Here is a 19,458-nt window from a genome sequence, read left to right as displayed (position 1 = left end):
GTAGGTAGACTTGTGATTTGAAGGAGTTAAACCTCACTCCTAACTTAGGGGTTTGGTGGAGGTAGGTAGACTTGTGATTTGAAGGAGCTAAACCTCACTCCTAACTTAGGGGTTTGGTGGAGGTAGGTAGACTTGTGATTTGAGCTAAGCCTCATTCCTAACTTACGGGTTTGGGGGAGGTAGGTAGACTTGTGATTTGAGCTAAGCCTTATTCCTAACTTACGGGTTTGGGGGAGGTAGGTAGACTTGTGATTTGAGCTAAGCCTCATTCCTAACTTACGGGTTTGGGGGATGCAGGTAGACTTGTGATTTGAGCTAAGCCTCATTCCTAACTTAGGGGTTTGGGGGATGCAGGTAGACTTGTGATTTGAGCTAAGCCTCATTCCTAACTTACGGGTTTGGGGGAGGTAGGTAGACTTGTGATTTGAGCTAAGCCTCATTCCTAACTTACGGGTTTGGGGAGGTAGGTAGACTTGTGATTTGAGCTAAGCCTCATTCCTAACTTAGGGGTTTGGGGGAGGTAGGTAGACTTGTGATTTGAGCTAAGCCTCATTCCTAACTTAAGGGTTTGGGGGAGGTAGGTAGACTTGTGATTTGAGCTAAGCCTCATTCCTAACTTACGGGTTTGGGGGAGGGAGGGAGGTAGACTTGTGATTTGAGCTAAGCCTCATTCCTAACTTAGGGGTTTGGGGGAGGTAGGTAGACTTGTGATTTGAGATAAGCCTCATTCCTAACTTACGGGTTTGGGGGAGGTAGGTAGACTTGTGATTTGAGCTAAGCCTCATTCCTAACTTACGGGTTTGGGGGAGGTAGGTAGACTTGTGATTTGAGCTAAGCCTCATTCCTAACTTAAGGGTTTGGGGGAGGTAGGTAGACTTGTGATTTGAGCTAAGCCTCATTCCTAACTTACGGGTTTGGGGGAGGGAGGGAGGTAGACTTGTGATTTGAGCTAAGCCTCATTCCTAACTTAGGGGTTTGGGGGAGGTAGGTAGACTTGTGATTTGAGATAAGCCTCATTCCTAACTTACGGGTTTGGGGAGGTAGGTAGACTTGTGATTTGAGCTAAGCCTCATTCCTAACTTACGGGTTTGGGGGAGGTAGGTAGACTTGTGATTTGAGCTAAGCCTCACTCCTGTCCCCACTCCACTGACATCGACACAGTTTTTTTTGTTTTTTTTACAGTTTGTTTATTGCCACATTTGGATAACGATATTTTGATGTGTTTATATTTCTAGTGTTCGAGCCATTATCCAGAATTTATAGGAAGTACCAAACGAACCAAGATATATTGGAATACTTTGTTCATGTTTTTCTTTTTCCCATATTAACCCATTGCGACGCTAGACTCTCCAGTTGTGTCTAGAACATCAAATACCGATTTAACCAAATCTCTTCCGATGTCTCCTCCGTCTGTGTTCAACCAAGTATCATTCCTGTCTGTATTCTGATGTCTCCTCTGTCTGTGTTCAACCAAGTTTCCCCCTGTCTGTATTCTGATGTCTCCCCCGTCTGTGTTCAACTAAGTATCCCCCCTGTCTGTATTCTGATGTCTCCTCCGTCTGTGTTCAACCACGTATCCCCTGTCTGTATTCTGATGTCTCCCCGTCTGTGTTCAACCAAGTATCCCCTGTCTGTATTCTGATGTCTCCTCCGTCTGTGTTCAACCACGTATCTCCCTGTCTGTATTCTGATGTCTCCTCCGTCTGTGTTCAACCAAGTATCCCCCCTATCTGTATTCTGATGTCTCCTCCGTCTGTGTTCAACCACGTATCCCCCCTATCTGTATTCTGATGTCTCCTCCGTCTGTGTTCAACCACTTATCCCCCCTGTCTGTATTCTGATGTCTCCTCCGTCTGTGTTCAACCAAGTATCCCCCCTGTATGTATATTAAAATATATTTGTGTTAAAGAAAACTGAGTGTATCAATCTTGTTGGTAAATACCATAGATTTGATATATATTAAAAAAGTTAATTAACTTCTAAATTACAACTAAAATATCCGGTTATTGGAAATAGTAATGCGTTAACATACGTAAAATAACAAATAGAAGACTCGTCCGAAATAAATTCTAATACGTAACACCAGCCATTTTAAGATTTTGGAAAGACGTGTGGTGAAAATTAATATTAAATATCACTTTTCAATAAGCCTTTCAAACCGTGTCCAGAAAACAAACCAGAAGTTCAAGTAGGTGAAATATTACTGTAGAGTTTTGACAGAATTTTAAACACTCTTGTTATATATAGCTAAAACACTATTTGTTTGTAATCAAACACAGAGCTACACGAGGGCTATCTGTGCTCTGCCCATCATAGGTATCAAAAACAGGTTTCTAACGTTGTAAGCCCGTAGACATTCGGCGCGGCATGGCCAAGTGTGTTAAGGCGTTCGACTCATAATCCGAGGGTCGCGGGTTCGAATCCCGGTCGCACCAAACATGCTCGCCCATTATAACGTGGGGGCGTTATAATGTGACGGTCAATTCAAAGACAAACCATAGACATTCCGTCATGAGAGGAGTTGCTATTATAACGAGCTAATTAAGTTGAATGTATTCGGGCGATTTGCAAATGGTTGTTTGCAGACGAGAAGAAGCTACGTGGAAACAGGTATTGACAATAACGGTTAAACTAAGCTTTGTGAGTGTATTTGTTTGGACATGAAATCGGTAAAACGTGTCTATAATTACAGCCTTGACCTACTTTGTGAAGCTGGCTTTCATTGGTTATGCAAAACTTGCAAACATGGATTACCCATTTTACACACAAAGAAGTGATTAAAGAAGCGTTCCAAGACAGACTACAGGAACCTTACCTTTCTGTCTTCTCGATAGAAATCAGAATAAAACAACGAAAATATTAAACAATTTGTTCCTTCCTGTGTTGAAAAACAAGTTAATTTTTCGTTAAATAGAAAAACGTCTTTGTGGCCTTTTAAGTTGGGTGTTCTTAATTTGATCGTATTCTCACGAAACCAGAACCTTTAAACACAAAGTTTATCGCGAGTAACAATCTGTAGAGAAACGCTACGGTTTGTGCTATTTTTAATCGCTCCTAAGGGCACTAGAACAAAGATTCTTTGATAAACAAACAAAGATTCACGAGATCAGAACGAAGATTCCTTTTCTCGTAAGAAGCAGAACAAACTAATTTATATTTGTTTTTGAATTTCGCGCAAAGCTACACGAGGACTATCTGCGCTAGCCGTCCCTAATTTTGCAATGTAAGGCCAGAGGGAAGGCAACTTGTCATCACCACCCACCGCCAATTCTTGGGCTACTCTTTTACCAACTAATAGTGGGATTGACCGTCATATTATAACGCTCAGACAGTTGAAAGAGCGAGCATGTTTGGTGTGACAGAGATTCGAACCCGCGACCCTCGGATTACGAGTCGAGTGTCTTAACCACCTGGCCATGCAGGGGCCCCTTTTCTTTCTTTTTTTTTTAATCAAACAAACTTTAGCTAATATAAACAGATGTTCTACGATCCAATATAGATCTGTAGGTGGTGTAGTTCCGGGTGTTTACAGAAAATTCAAATAAGGAAATCTTAAGTGTATTTATAGTCGAGAAATATCAGATACATTCCTAAAGTTCACAAGCACAAGGTGTATCAGAAGTTAACGTAGAGTGATGCATTATTATTAGGATGTAATAATTTAAAATAGTCTAGGTTACTGGAACATTTAAAAAATAGTCGTAATAAATATATGACACATACCTATATAAAACCTACATATTTTATTGGTAACGTTATCAGTTTAAATGATACATGTAATACTATAATAAAATACTATTTACGATTTTAATAGATAGAAATGGATGTTGTCCGGCTAATGAAGTCCTTCTCTTGTTACAGCGGTAAGTCCCCGGATTTATAACCCTAAAATCGGGGTTCGATTCCCTTCAATGGACTCAGCAGATAGCCCGATGTAGTTTTGCTATAAGAAGACACACGCACACACACCCGGCTAATGAAACAGACATTATAGGATTTTAAATGGGAGAAAATTCTTGGCAAAAACTGCATTTTATAAGTACAGTGTGTTTTTTTTTCTGTAGCGTTATTTATGATTTCACGTACATTTTAATGCGGAGTATATTCGTGAGGAGACGTGTAGTCACCACAATAAAAAACAATTTAATCTTTTTTTTTCTCCAATGTGGAAAGAAATTTATTTTAAAATGTCAGAAAATCTAATTTACGGTTACAGTTTTCCATTCTCTCTGTTCCTCGCTGGGACAACGGAAAGTCTTATGATTTACAACGTTAAAATCAGGGATTCGATTTCCCTCGGTGGATACAGCAAATAGACTGATGTGGCTTTAATATAAGGAAAATACATTCACACACGTTCTCTCTATATTTACACCCCCAGTGGCACACCGGTATGTTTAAGGACTTACAATGCTATAAACCGGATTTCAATACCCGTGGTGCACAGAACAGAGACAGTCGTTCGTACAGCACTGTGCTCAATAATAAGCACCTTTCTCTCACTCCACAACTACATCTCTATTATGTGATAACGAACCATGAATCAGTAAGTCTCTCCTGTACTGGAGGACTGTGCCACTAGAAACCGGGTTTCGATACCCGTGGTTGGCAGAACACAGATAACCCGTTGCGTAGCTTTGTGCTTAGTTCCAAACGAACCACTCCCAACCAGTTTAAGATTTTGGAAATACGTTATTACTCCCAGAGAAGTGTGTTATTGTGTAGACAGATAAACTCTACCTACAGATAATGTACAGGTATTATTTAACAACTGCTGCTCAATCTGTGACTGTAGTTTTGTTTTCCTCGTGGAAACGAAAGACAGAACGCCTAGTTGTAGATTCACGTCAATATTCTAACATTATGGTAATTTTACGATCACAGTAAAATAAAAACAGGTTTCTTAAAAAAAAAAAACTTTCACACAAGTCAAATTCAAATATAATATTTTGCAGTCTGATGTATATAAAGTATATAACTTCGGTATTATAAATGTCTTATTTTTTGTAGCGAAAGAGAAAATGTTCCCTCTCTAAACCCAAAGAGCAGACAAGTTTCGCGGAATAAACAGAGTTCATACCTTACCTTTCATATTTTTTTCTTTCCCAGATTTGAGCAAAGTCAATAGATAGAAGTCACAGTCCGCGACTGCATGATCCGTGTAATATTATATCACTTGGCTCGGTGTGGCCAGGTGGGTGGGGCGCTCGGCTCGTAATCCGAGGGTCGCAGATTCAAATCCCGTCTCACCAAACATGCTCGCCCCTTTCAGCCGTGGGGCATTATAATGTTACGATCAATCCCACTATTCGTTAGTAAAGGACTAGCCCAAAAGTTGGCGGTGGGTGATGATGATGACTAGCTGCCTTCCCTCTAGTCTACCGCAGATAGTTCTCGTGTAGCTTTACGCGAAATGCGAAACAAACGATTGTTTAGTAAGTGCAGTACAAAACAGGCGTTTCTCACACATAGTCATTTTCAGTGAAATGTTTAATTTAACACCTAGCGGCAGGAAGGCCATCTGCTTCACTGGATAGCGTTCATTATTTTACACCAGGGTTTCCGAAATCCTGAAAAGAAAAACGAGGGCTCTGTGGGTTGTCTCCATGGGAAATACAGCACACAAGATTAAATTGTTACGTGTATGTTGTGTTATCTCTGCCCCACGGGTCTTTATCAACAAATCTCTGCGATTTGTTTGTTTGTTTTGGAATTTCGCACAAAGCTACTCGAGGGCTATGCTAGCCGTCCCTAATTTAGCAGTGTAAGACTAGAGGGAAGGCAGCTGTCATTACCACCCACCACCAACTCTTGGGCTACTCTTTTACCAACGAATAGTGGGATTAACCGAAACATTATAACGCCCCCACGGCTGAAAGGGCGAGCATGTTTGGCGCGACCGGGATGCGAACCCGCGACCCTCAGATTACGAGTCGCACGCCATAACACGCTTGGCCATGCCGGGCCCAAATCTCTGTGAACCTAAGGACGAACTACATACAATATTCGGTGATAAAATAACGAAAAATTCCCTAACTTAAAAAAAGGTGAAAAATTAAACAAAAAAATGAGCACTTAAAACGAAAATAAACACGATTATTTGGCAAAATTACGACAAATTCACTAATTAAAAAATATCTAATTATAACACAGCACAAACTTTAAATGCAGTCAACACATACTGTGACCAGATATAAAACAAAACAACTGAACACGTGAACTGACAATAAACACATTTTTAGCGATTATGATTAATTAGGTGATGGAAAATTATATTAAGAACCACATTTTAAGTAATTTCATCGATTTGTCCAAAGTTGGAAGTCGTCTTATTATTTCTTACAGTTTTTACTGCTTTTTGTTAATACAAATGTTAGTCTTAATGAAGTGACTGACGAACTCATTTTATGAGAATAATAAACTACATATTTTTATCACATTTACGAGTTTCTCGGTTAAGGCTTCGCTTGATATAGAATTGACAACAATAATTACTTGTGTAAACCTGATATTTTCTCAATATGTCCCTCGCCGAGACGGCGGTAAGTCTTCGTACGAACTTACGATGTTAAAATCAGGGATTCGATTCCTCCTCGATGGACACAGTCGATAGCTTGCTGGGGCTTTGTTATAAGAAAACACACACACACAACTCAGTCTCTATTGAGAACAATATTATGAAATGTTAGTATAAGTAATTAAACATAATACAAAATAGAGTTGCTTTGAGCAATAACTGTTACACCTGGCTCTTTCTGCATATACGAATCAACCACAGTTTTGAGATACACGTTTAAATTATGTATGCTGGTATAAATATGTATTAAGTGTTTCGGCAGTAAAATTCCAGTTAGATAAATGCAGTGCTAATAAATTGCAGTATTTAACTTAAACTTTCTTCGGTTTATAACACATCAACTACAATTAAACAAAACTAGATTCAGCACAAACGATGGTACTGTGAAAGTTCAGTTTTGTGTACAAGCAGTTTAAGTCTGTTTTTACGTTTATTGTCATTGAGCAAGGCGCCATCTTTTGCCGCTTAGAGAAATTATACGTTTGTAATAAATCCAGTTTGGAAGTAAATATTCTGGAGGACTGCACATTAGAAGAGATTTCAGGACGGCTCTCCTCCATCCAGTTGTGAAGTCCTGTTGCAGTATGTTTGTTAGTGCACAGTTCACGTATATTACATCGAAGCTGCCGAGGGAAAAGCTCAAGAAAATTTCGCACGCGCACGTGCATCCGATAATGTTTTTCTTATTTTGCATATATTAAGATCAGTGAATCGTTTCTCTGTGTTAGAAAAGTCAGTTTACGTATGGAGTTCTGTAAAAATTTATGGAATACAACCTGTGATACAACCAAGTACAAAAAAACTAGAATACCTTGAGATTGTATTTGCCTTCAATGTAATCTAAAAAGTATTCTTTTAATCGGTTATACCACTCACCGATGTAACTTCCCCGTAACTATGTTTTTAATCAACATAGATGATCCCATAGTTACTTTAGTTTTTAATCAACATAGATGATCCCATAGTTACTTTAGTTTTTAATCAACATAGATGATCCCATAGTTACTTTAGTTTTTAATCAACATAGATGATCCCATAGTTACTTTAGTTTTTAATCAACATAGATGATCCCATAGTTACTTTAGTTTTTAATCAACATAGATGATCCCATAGTTATTTCTTGTAAATAACATTTATGCGCAAAAATATAATTCCGAAATAAGATTTTCAAAACTGGTCAAATATAAAAATAATTGAAGACCAAGTCAGTATCCAAAACTAACCATTCAAACTATTTACAAATCCAGGGATATAACAAGAGAGGTAAACAAGTTGCCCCCCTCTCAAAAGCTTTAGGGATGGATACAGATATTTTAACAATAAGTTATTATTAACATTATGTTCTGTGATGTTACTGTGTTTAACATTTTGTTTTTCGCGTCTATCGGAGAGTGTCGAACCCCAGGTTTTAAGCAATATAAGTTTGTAAGCTTACCGCTAAACCATTGGTAAAATGTATTTAGAACTGCTCATCTCAAAGCTATTTAGATAGTTGTTTGTTTGTTTTTACAGCCTCCAAGTTCGTGTAAATAAACTATAATTTCTAGTTTTACATAATCGATTTACTATCAAATAACATAAAAGATGAAACAATCCAGCCTTACCAAAGACACACGCGTACAAAATTGCACTTTAAAAGATGAATTACGTTTCCTTACATTCAAGAAATGAGTGAATAGTTTATATATTCCTTCTATCCATATTATAACCTATTTTAAAATGCATTCACTCTTTAAGGACGCTATTAGTACACATTAAAAAAGGTGTGGTTCCATTTACAAATGTGAAAGGTGAAAAGGCCTTCATAAACTATTACAAATACACCAATAGATAACGACATACAGTTGTGCTAAACTTGTTCGACCGTTAAAATATATGTTTTATTTTTTTCTCTCCGTCACACCAAACATGCTCGCCCTTTCAGCAGTGGGGGCGTTATAATGTAGATCAATCCCACTATTCGTTGGTAAAAGAGTAGCTCAAGAGTTGGCGGTGGGCGGTGATAACTAGCTGCCTTCCCTCTAGTATAGTAAATTAGGGACGACTAGCGCAGATAGTCCTCGTGTAGCTTTACGTGAAATTCAAAATAAACCAATATTTGGTGTGACAGGGAAAAGTTAAATATTAACATTACGCACTTTACAACATTAACGTTTACAGATTCACCCCTCTGCACAGTAATTTAGGAAATGCGAGATATTTGTGGAAGTAAAACAAATATCAAGATACATTTAGTTGTTTACTAGATATTTTGCGGTTGCGCTAAAGTTTTCTTTACTAACAGCCTTTAAGAAAATCAAAATCAATATACAAATACCTACACATCCCAATGACCTTTTACGGCACCTAGTGTGAACAAACTGAACAGATTCTGTAAATGACATAAAACGTTTTAATCCAACATAGGTAAACAAATAGTAATACTCTTTGCGTGTAAGGATAAATTTGTTCTTTTACATACGTGTGATACCAACCAAGAGACAGTTTGAAGTTTAGTAACACAAATAATATAAGCAAAGAAAAAAAAAAAACAGCTAAAAACACATATTTAAATTATTCCTACCGTTTGGTTGATTGACATTAAGCTTGCTATGGACTATTTTCGGGATTATTTCTTCTAATAACTGAAAGACTGTGCAGTTTCATAAAAAATTGAGGCTGGTTTTAAACGTTTTACAAATGTGTGTAAAAAGTGTTAGATGTGGCCTACAGGGTGCATATGGTGTCAATTAGGCTTAACGGAAATTTTGAAGAGAAGCGGTTTGAAGTTACTTCAATAATTTTGAACAACATACGTTCTGTTGTATAAATCTTTTTGATTGTTCTTTGTAATTATGTCAGAAGTTTGGTAGTTGAATGTCGTTGTTTGGTACCTCATAGAAGGAAAGGATGAAAATTTTAAATTTAAGTTTTCATTTGATAAACCTAGTTAATAAATAGTAGTTCAACTTTCAAATAATGTTATTATTCACGCTTAACGTTCAACTCACCAGGTGCAGCTACAGATATTCGGTGGACTCAGCAGATAGCCCGATGTGGCTTTGCTATAAGAAAATCGCGCACATACACGCTCCAGAATGTCTCTTGCGTTACTTTACTAAACTGCTTGCTAAGCCTAACTCTAAAGCACACATTGGCTTAGAATTAATTATAACAGTATTTGTTTTGGAATATAGTTATAATTTTTATCTGAAAAAACACTGGACTTAAGAACTTAAAAGCAACTTTTTAAAAAAAATAGAATTACTGTTGTTTTATTGAGTACAAAGCTACACAAACTGCTATTTGTGTTCTGCCCACTACGCGTATCAAAACATAGTTTTTAGTGGTATAATCTCCCGTTGGGATGGTAGTAAGTCTACGGATTTATAACGACAAGATCAGGGGTTCGATTCTCCTCGGTGAGCACAGAAGATAGCCCAATGTAGCTTTGCTATAAAACACACACACACACACACACTCCAGCGGCATAAGTGCCACGGAGGAAGGGGTATTATTTCTAGGCATCTCCAACATTTCTCTGATTTTTATCAACAATCCTAAGAGTTTCAAAATTAAAATTTAATTTTAGGAAAATATCAAAAAGAGAAAACGTCATTACAGGTGTGAACTTGTGAAATGTTGTAAAGAAATTAGAGGCATTTTTATTTAAGATCTTTAATCGAAAAGACTAAAGCCTAGCAACAAAATGAAAAAAAATATGATCAAACATTTAGAGCAATATTTGCTCAGTAGAAAAGTATATTTTATTTCACAAAAACACATACTATTGAAAATTTGTAAGAAAACGAATGAAATGTTCAAAAACGAATTTAGTTGGATATTCTCAATGAGACAAAACTGATTATTTGGAGCACTGGAAATAAAATCGTAATATTTTCTTATCTATCTATATACAAAAGCAAATTATAAAATAATTACGGAGTTACTTTCTACATTCGTTAACTCTATAAACTGTTTAATAATAATAGTTTTTTGTGTTTTTTTTGGAATTTCGCACAAAGCTACTCGAGGGCTATCTGTGCTAGCCGTCCCTAATTTAGCAGTGTAAGACTAGAGGGAAGGCAGCTAGTCATCACCACCCACCGCCAACTCTTGGGCTACTCTTTTACCAACGAATAGTGGGATTGACCGTCACATTATACACCCCCACGGCTGAGAGGGCGAGCATATTTAGCGCGACGCGGGCGCGAACCCGCGACCCTCGTATTTGTTCAAAAGTGGCGACAGTTAGGCCTTGTCGATAGCTCCTTACTTAAGTTCAGTTGTATGACCTACCAACTTATTAACGCTTCAAATAACATTCACTGCTCAACCATTCGTGAAGTTTAAGTGTTACCGTTACATGTAATTATTTTAATTATTAATCATTTTCAAGTAATATAAAGTTAGGTTACTCTATAATCATAAAACATATTTCAACATCTTCAAGTTGCCCTCTAAAGCATCATGAATCCCAGAACAATAATATCTCAAAAGAAAAATTACAAAATACCTAAAATTATTAAATATTGTAAATTGCAATACTTGTTAAATATAAGGGCACAATTTATTACACAAAGCATTTGCTATTTAAAATTTCTACGGATTGTCAAAAGTGTTTGGCTCTTTAAAGTTAAAGGCCTTATGGGCTTAAGAAAACAAAACACATCAAATTCGTTGAAAACAACGTTCGATTTGACGAAACAATTGTTTACACGAAGCTTAGGTAGGTATTCAATGTTTATTGGCACAAAGCTACAAGGCTATCTGTGCCAGACAAGATGTGACACGAAGCTGAACAACGCATTTTATAAGGTTTGATTACACATTAGCTTCGTTTCAAAAATATAATTTGTTGCTGTTACGTTAATTACTATTATTGCTAATAACGAGTTTAACAAAAGTCTACAAGACTATCATTTGTCTTAAAATATAATGAATATCAGCTACTTTATTCTACTATACTAATCGAAATATTTTCACAAGGAAAATAATTATTTATCCAGTCATTACTATGTACAATATGTATTAAAATAACTTCGTTAACAAAGAGATATATATTTGTGAAAATTATAATAAAGTGGTAATTGTTCTCTTACCGACAGCTGTAATTATTTACCTGCAGTCTGGAGTATAGCAAGAAATTGAATGAAACACGTCCCCACGCACGTTGTAAAGTATGTAAAATGATCAAAATAACAAATTGTACATAGTTTATTAGGAAGACGATTAACATAATTCTAGTAATTAACAAGTGTATTGGTAGGCCAATCTGTGAATGTGTCACACGATCGAACTAAGGTGTTTACGTTAACAAAAGTCATATAGAGCTTTAACAGAGCACGTAATTAACACTTTTAATTAACATTCAATTGATATTTATCAATGTGTATCATACAGAAGCTTTAAAAAAGTATTTATTTTGTTTTTAGGTGTGTCGTCACAAATTTAAACAATAACAATGATCTTTAAGTACGACATGAGCATTAATACACCTTACAAATGGTGTATTTCCTATTTAATATCACAGATCGAATGGTGTATTTCCTATTTAATATCACAGATCGAATGGTGTATTTCCTATTTAATATCACAGATCGAACTCGCAGCATAACTGACGAAAATAAGCTTCAATATTTGCCAAATATAAAAAAAAATGTATTTTATTCCACGTAAACACATTCTATTTTAAACACATTCTATTTTAAACACATTCTATTTTAAACTGTCAGAGATCACTGATATTTTATTCCACGTAAACACATTCTATTTTAAACACATTCTATTTTAAACACATTCTATTTTAAACTATCAGAGATCACTGATATTTTATTCCACGTAAACACATTCTATTTTAAACACATTCTATTTTAAACACATTCTATTTTAAACTGTCAGAGATCACTGATATTTTATTCCACGTAAACACATTCTATTTTAAACACATTCTATTTTAAACACATTCTATTTTAAACTATCAGAGATCACTGATATTTTATTCCACGTAAACACATTCTATTTTAAACTATCAGAGATCATTGATATTTTATTCCACGTAAACACATTCTATTTTAAACTATCAGAGATCATTGATATTTTATTCCACGTAAACACATTCTATTTTAAACACATTCTATTTTAAACACATTCTATTTTAAACACATTCTATTTTAAACTATCAGAGATCACTGATATTTTATTCCACGTAAACACATTCTATTTTAAACTATTTTAAACAGAGATCACTGATATTTTATTCCACGTAAACACATTCTATTTTAAACTATCAGAGATCATTGATATTTTATTCCACGTAAACACATTCTATTTTAAACTGTCAGAGATCACTGATATTTTATTCCACGTAAACACATTCTATTTTAAACTGTCAGAGATCATTGATATTTTATTCCACGTAAACACATTCTATTTTAAACTATCAGAGATCAGAGATCATGATATTTTATTCCACGTAAACACATTCTATTTTAAACTGTCAGAGATCATTGATATTTTATTCCACGTAAACACATTCTATTTTAAACTATCAGAGATCATTGATATTTTATTCCACGTAAACACATTCTATTTTAAACTATCAGAGATCACTGATATTTTATTCCACGTAAACACATTCTATTTTAAACTGTCAGAGATCACTGAAAATAAAATGTTTGCCTATTTAAAGTTAAAAACTTATGCACATATGAAAATAGGAATAATAAAATCCGTTAGAAACAACTTTCGATGAGACGAATTACTTACATGAAGCTGACCAAGGCATTTTAGTGACAGTTGACAAAACTGCACAGCTGGACATTGTCCTCAGTAATGTAAAATATTTTTACTTGAATAACTTACCAAACATACGATAAACTTGTAAAACCCGTAAAGAGAACAAGTCACAAAAACAATGACACAACCACGAACAGACACACACACAGACTGCTTATAAAACCAGGTTTTTATTCTCTGTTAAACGTAAACAAGTTTGAGCGCCATCTCCCGGACACGAACTTAATATACGTTTGGCATTACCTATTCGTCGTCTGAGTAACAGTCGTGGATTGCGTAACTAATCGATGGCAAAAGGGTATTGTTGCATAGCTGCATTACGGGAACAGGGCGAAGTTGTTGGTCTTTCCACGACACATTTAAAAAAAAAAAGTTTTTTATGCCATTATTTACCAAATCCGTTTTCTAACTGTCGTAAAACTTTCATCAATTCCATTTTAACTTGACAGAGCTACACGATGGGGTGTCAGTGCTTTCCTCAGCACGGGTATCGAAACATGATTTTAGCGTTATAAGCCCACAGACACACAACGCTGATATCGAGTTCCTGTGGTGTACAGAATGCAGATAGCCCATCGTAACTTTGCGTCAAACAAAGACAAACAGACTGATCAGATATTGTGTGTTAATTTTCAAGCTATTCACGACAGAGAAAAATGACAATTTATTTATTGAAAAAAACTGGATTAACAAAACAGTTAAATTCGGTAATCAGTGACAACTTAGTTTGTCACGTTATATGTACCGTCACGAATAAAGTAAAAAATACTAGTACGTTTATGACGTTGATAAATGTCTCGAATTTTCTAATATTTATATGTGTGTGTTTAACATGTTTTCGCTGTAACGAACTTTAGAAAGAAAGACATACAAGTTTCTCTTTAAAATGCACAGAAGCATTACTTAGAAATAAACAACACGTTTCGCGAGTCTTTTGTACCACAGCGATACGTCTGCGGACTCACACTGCAAAAAAACAACCGGGTTTCCATACCAGTGGTGAGCAGAGCACAAATAGTCCGTTATGTAGGTTTGTGCTCAATGACGAACAAAGTCTTGTACGAAAATAGTTTTGTAAAAAATTGGTGATTCCACATTTTACTTATGAAAACTATATATTCACAAGCAATTTTGTCCACAAACAGTTCAGGCTATAGACCTCCACAAACTGTTCAGGCTATAGACCTCCACAAACAGTTTAGGCTATAGACCTCCACAAACAGTTCAGGCTATAGACCTCCACAAACAGTTTGGGCTATAGACCTCCACAAACAGTTTGGGCTATAGACCTCCACAAACAGTTTGGGCTATAGATCTTCACAAACAGTTTAGGCTATAGACCTCTATAGTAATTCCAATACTAACTAAATTACACTTTAATTATTAGTGTATTTAATTGCTTAACATTTCTATATTTATCGGATAGTAATATCCATTGTAAAATTTTGAAACTAGTAATCAAACAGTTTGTTTTAGGTTAACAGGAGTTCCCGCCCACTGGAGATAATTTATGTAAATTCATAGTTAATGAAAAGTGATCGAAGGTCATGAATTGTTTGTTTGTTTTTGCATTTCACGCAAACCTGCACGAGGACTATCTGCGCTAGCAGTCTCTAATTTAGCAGTGTAAGACTAGAGGGAAGGCAGCTAGTCATCATCACCCACCGCCAACTCTTGGGATACTCTTTTACTAACGAATAGTGGAATTGACGATCACAATATAACGCCCCGGCTGAAAGGGCGACATGTTTGGTACGATGGGAATTCAAACCTGCGACCCTCAGATTACGAGTCGAACGCCTTAACCCACCTGGCCATGCCGGGCCGTAGGACATGAAATGTTGCTTCTCTGATATATAAATGTAAAAGCCGCAAAAAACACTCATAAAAAGTGTAAAAGACAAAACCCGCAGATTTACACGTTTCTCATCATGGATCCAAATTTAATGACGATTTCAACAGGTGGCGAAGTTGTGGTAAAATACACAAAAATACCCATAAAAGCCGTAAAACGGTAAATGAAAAACTGAAAATCTTTATGTACCCCAGCATGGACCTAATGAATCTCCATACCGTTCTTGGTGAAGATCCATCCACACTCCACAAAGTGTTTATATGGACATACAAAAGATAATACTATTATACTTGCTCTTTTAGCTGTGGGGCCGTTATAATGTGACGGTGAATCCCATTTTTATAATATATCCATTTTTCATCACCAGTCACTAACCTGTCCAAAAAAAGGTGAATTACGTTCACGAGAGTGCAGAGAAGTACATATGTCCACTCTTTCTCTAAGTATGGCTTCTGTCTAATTATGGAGGATCCATTTTCTAAGTTTTGACACCTTTCCAAGCTGTTGCAGATGACAGTTAACTGTTGAATGAGTTGAATTAAGCTTCTGAGCTAGTTCTTCAACTGTTACAGCACAATCTTCATCAAGTGTAGCCAGCAGCAAGTCATCATTAAACTCAACAGGACGACCTGAATGTGATGCATCACTTAAGCTGTAGTCACCTGATCTGAACTTCTGAAACCACCTTCAACATTTTCTTTCATTGAGAGACTCCACATCATAAACACCTTGAATGTTTCATGTAGTTTCTGTTGTACTATTGCCTTTTTAAAATTCATAAAACATTATATACCTAATGTGTTCCTCAGACACATCCATCTTTATAAGGGTTTATTTGATTAATGATCTGAAAAATTGTAGTTGGGTTAGTTTCTTTTATTTCTCTGAACATTTTTATACACGTCCTACTACATATTTTAGTCATTAAAACCTTCTACAAAGACAGAAATGATGATGCACTTTCTGTATTAATTTTTCGAACATTACTTATGGAATAACCTGATATAATAAGCACAGCGGTATGTCTGCAGACTCACCCCGCTAGTAATTGGGTTTCGATACTCACGGTTAGCAAAGCACAGATAACTCACTGTGTAGCTTTGATCTTAATCCCAAGCAAACTTATGATTAATTATAAGTGACAAACCATGTAATTTATAATCCACAAATAATACTTCTTTCAGCTATCCATTTTGTGGCTTTGCGCGAAACTCAAACACAAAACAAACTAACAGGTAGAATAAAGAACACAATAGTGACAAATTCAATATGTTTTAATTGTTTAGAGAATGCATAAATTCTATAATGTGTTACTTTAAGAATTTCTTCTCTTTCTAATTGAAATATGGATTTTTTTTTAAATTCTGAATCGAATTCTATAGAATTTTTATTTACATTTTTTGACGTCCCTTAGAATATCTAAATGGCGACATCTAGTGACTTTTCAGATATTCTCTTCTGACTTTTTGTCTTGGGAATGCTTCCATCTTTTTGTGTGATTTTTATAGGTGTTTTTATGTTGGTCAATGTACTCTGTAGAATTCGTTTTAATGGAAATTTCTTTCTTCTTTACTACCGTTTAAAACAATATTAGACTCAATAAATATATATATATATATATATATAAATATTTCCTCCTGGCATAAAGTACTGAAATATTTCCAAAAAGTATAAAAATGGAATGTGTGCTGTACATTTGTGATATTATTTTGTCAGAGTATAATTTTGTCTTAAAGTATTTCTTCCAATTAAGATCGTAAATACATAATATCATTTATGGTGTTGCTAAGGTCTATTGTCACATAGGTCCGAGTTGTGCTAATGTTTTCCTTGGATGTAGAGTGACACAAATATGTATACTGGTTTGCCTTTTTCCAACTTGTTTGTTATTTGAAATGCCTGGAGACGTATATAGCTTGTGGGTATGGAACGTATTCACTTGAGTTGAATTGAGTTGAACGTATTGAGGAATAAAAATTTGGTTCGTTTGTTTCAACTTTGCTTTGTTTCTTTGCTGGGTTTATGATAAAGCGACTCATTGGCTATCTGCATCGTGTCAACCGCTGAATAGTGAAACCCAAATTTTAGCATTGTGAACTCGCTGACGAAAAGTGAGACTTTTCTTTAGTTGTCCGAGTTTTATTTATTCTCTGTATGGTATTCATTTGCGAAAGTTTCGTTTGGCAAATACTCTATCCATATGTGTAAGATATCAGTACATTTACAAATCATATTATTGATAACTGATTGTTGTAGTAATTAATTTTAAACTGTTTATTTATAATGCGTTAACAACTTTACTAGTTTTTATTGAAATTAAATGTCCAGTTTTTCTCGACATTTATAAGTTGACAATAAGCAAATGAACTGCATATGGGAAACTACGAAAAAATCGTTTTTTTCTTTCTTATGAACTACTTCTTAGTCAGGCTTCTCAAATAATTTCTACATCAGTGTGTTGAAAGAAAACTTCGACTTAGATGTTATACGTTACACGAGTGATAATTCTAATTACGTACAGAAAATGTTAAACTGTGTTCCCGCAAGTGACACAGCGGAATGTCAACGGTATCACACCCTAGAAATCGGGTTTCGATACCAGTGGTGAGCAGAATACATACATACCATTATGTAGCTTTGTGCTTCATTTCAAATGAATTGATCAACTAAATTATGACGCTTTAGCTACGGAAAATATTCACTTTCAACTATTATCTATATGAAATTAGCCATATTTGTATAGGCGTACAGTTTAAAAAGTCTAAATGTACCTGACACATAAATATGGAAACGAAAATATTGTAAATACACTATTTTATGAACAAATAATAAAAATAAAACAAATTTATCACAAGCCCGGCTAGCTCAGTCGGTAGAGCATGAGACTCTTAATCTCAGGGTCGTGGGTTCGAGCCCCACGTTGGGCGAATGTTTTATTTTGTTTAAATAATTAGGAATGTTGTTTTCACAATAATATGTAAAATAAATACACACAATTCAAGTAAAGTAACTTTCCGTTATCTTCAATGCTGAATGAAGAATACTCGAGACGTCCACGTTGCCTTGGTGATAACCTGATGCTGTGGGTTTAATAATGCTATTATTGTATTTTTAAAATAACTTCAAATGAGTCTAAAGTGATGTATAACACTTGAAATTTTAAATTCATTTTTTTATATATTAATCTAACGTTAAGCTTTATATTATTAAAATAAACGCTTCGTTTGGAAAAGTTTTCAACAGAAACGTGACTTATTTGGAGCGACCAGAATCGTCTGAATTGATATATAATACTTGAACTTTCATATTCATTTTAAAAATATTTTATCTCCATTTCTTAATATTATATAAAGCTTTATATTATTTAAATAAACGTTTGTTTTAAAAGCTTTTAACTTAAAACGTGACTTAGTTGAATCGACAAGAATTTGATTTAATACTATCCCATATTTCTATATATACTATCTTCTTAAAATATGTCGCAAACACACAAAAATTTAAATTATCTTTGAAATTCTATAAATCATTGACCAATATTCACTTTATTTCAATCAAAATTAAATATTTTATATTGTGTCTATACTTAAAACACAGCATTATATTATCAATAAGCCTAATTGAAATGGCTTTCAGAAATAGTCATTATTATCAAACGTAGTATGTTCGTTTACACTAATTTTTATTTAAAACCAAAAACAATTTGGACGTTTTGATTACAATTAAATGCACTTTTTTTTTCAAATAAACTTTTTTACTGGTATACATAAGTTTAGTTTAACTACACATAAATAAAGTATCCGGCAAAGCCCAGGGTTTGAGTGAAAAAGGTTTATGAATGTTTTATAATATCGCAACATAAACAACAGTAAAGATCTGGGACGCGAGTTGGTTTGTTGATTGAGCTATGGATTTTAACGTTGACAGAACATAAGGTGTTAATAAAACCTAGTTGTTGTCTATATTATTGTATATACTTGTATTATAATTAGCTTTTGTAACGAACAGAAAAACTTCACAGATATGTTACTATTTCTCTTCGTTCTCAATTTAACTTGCTCCAGTCCGGTAGCTCAACAGTAACTCTCAGTGCATATAATGCTAAAACTCGGGTTTTGATACCCGCAATGAACACAGATAGTCCATTGTGTAGCTTTGCGCGTAACAATAAACAGTTGAGCTCGTTAAAAAAAATAAATACAACATGATAAATAATCCCAGATAACGTAAGTCCCTTTAATTAATTGTATTT

The 19,458-nt window shown here is 35.0% G+C and overlaps 1 protein-coding gene and 1 non-coding gene across 2 annotated transcripts in view; one reads left to right on the top strand and one right to left on the bottom strand.

Annotated features, from left to right (window-relative positions):
* The window catches only part of LOC143234558 (growth factor receptor-bound protein 14-like), a 69,434-nt gene extending 55,928 nt beyond the window's left edge, over positions 1-13,506 (bottom strand). Inside the window, exon 1 of the mRNA XM_076471997.1 lies at positions 13,325-13,506. The gene's annotated coding sequence lies outside the window, so the exon portion shown is untranslated. The remainder of the gene's footprint in view (positions 1-13,324) is intronic.
* Positions 13,507-18,063: 4,557 nt separating this feature from the next.
* TRNAK-CUU (transfer RNA lysine (anticodon CUU)) lies at positions 18,064-18,136 on the top strand. Its single transcript has one exon. It is a non-coding gene; the product is annotated as a tRNA-Lys (tRNA).
* The last annotated feature ends 1,322 nt before the right edge of the window (positions 18,137-19,458 follow it).

The sequence above is a fragment of the Tachypleus tridentatus genome, chromosome 12, assembly GCF_004210375.1.
Source record: "Tachypleus tridentatus isolate NWPU-2018 chromosome 12, ASM421037v1, whole genome shotgun sequence".
In the NCBI taxonomy this organism is placed as follows: Eukaryota; Metazoa; Arthropoda; class Merostomata; order Xiphosura; family Limulidae; genus Tachypleus; species Tachypleus tridentatus.
This window is presented reverse-complemented; position numbering and strand designations above follow the sequence as displayed.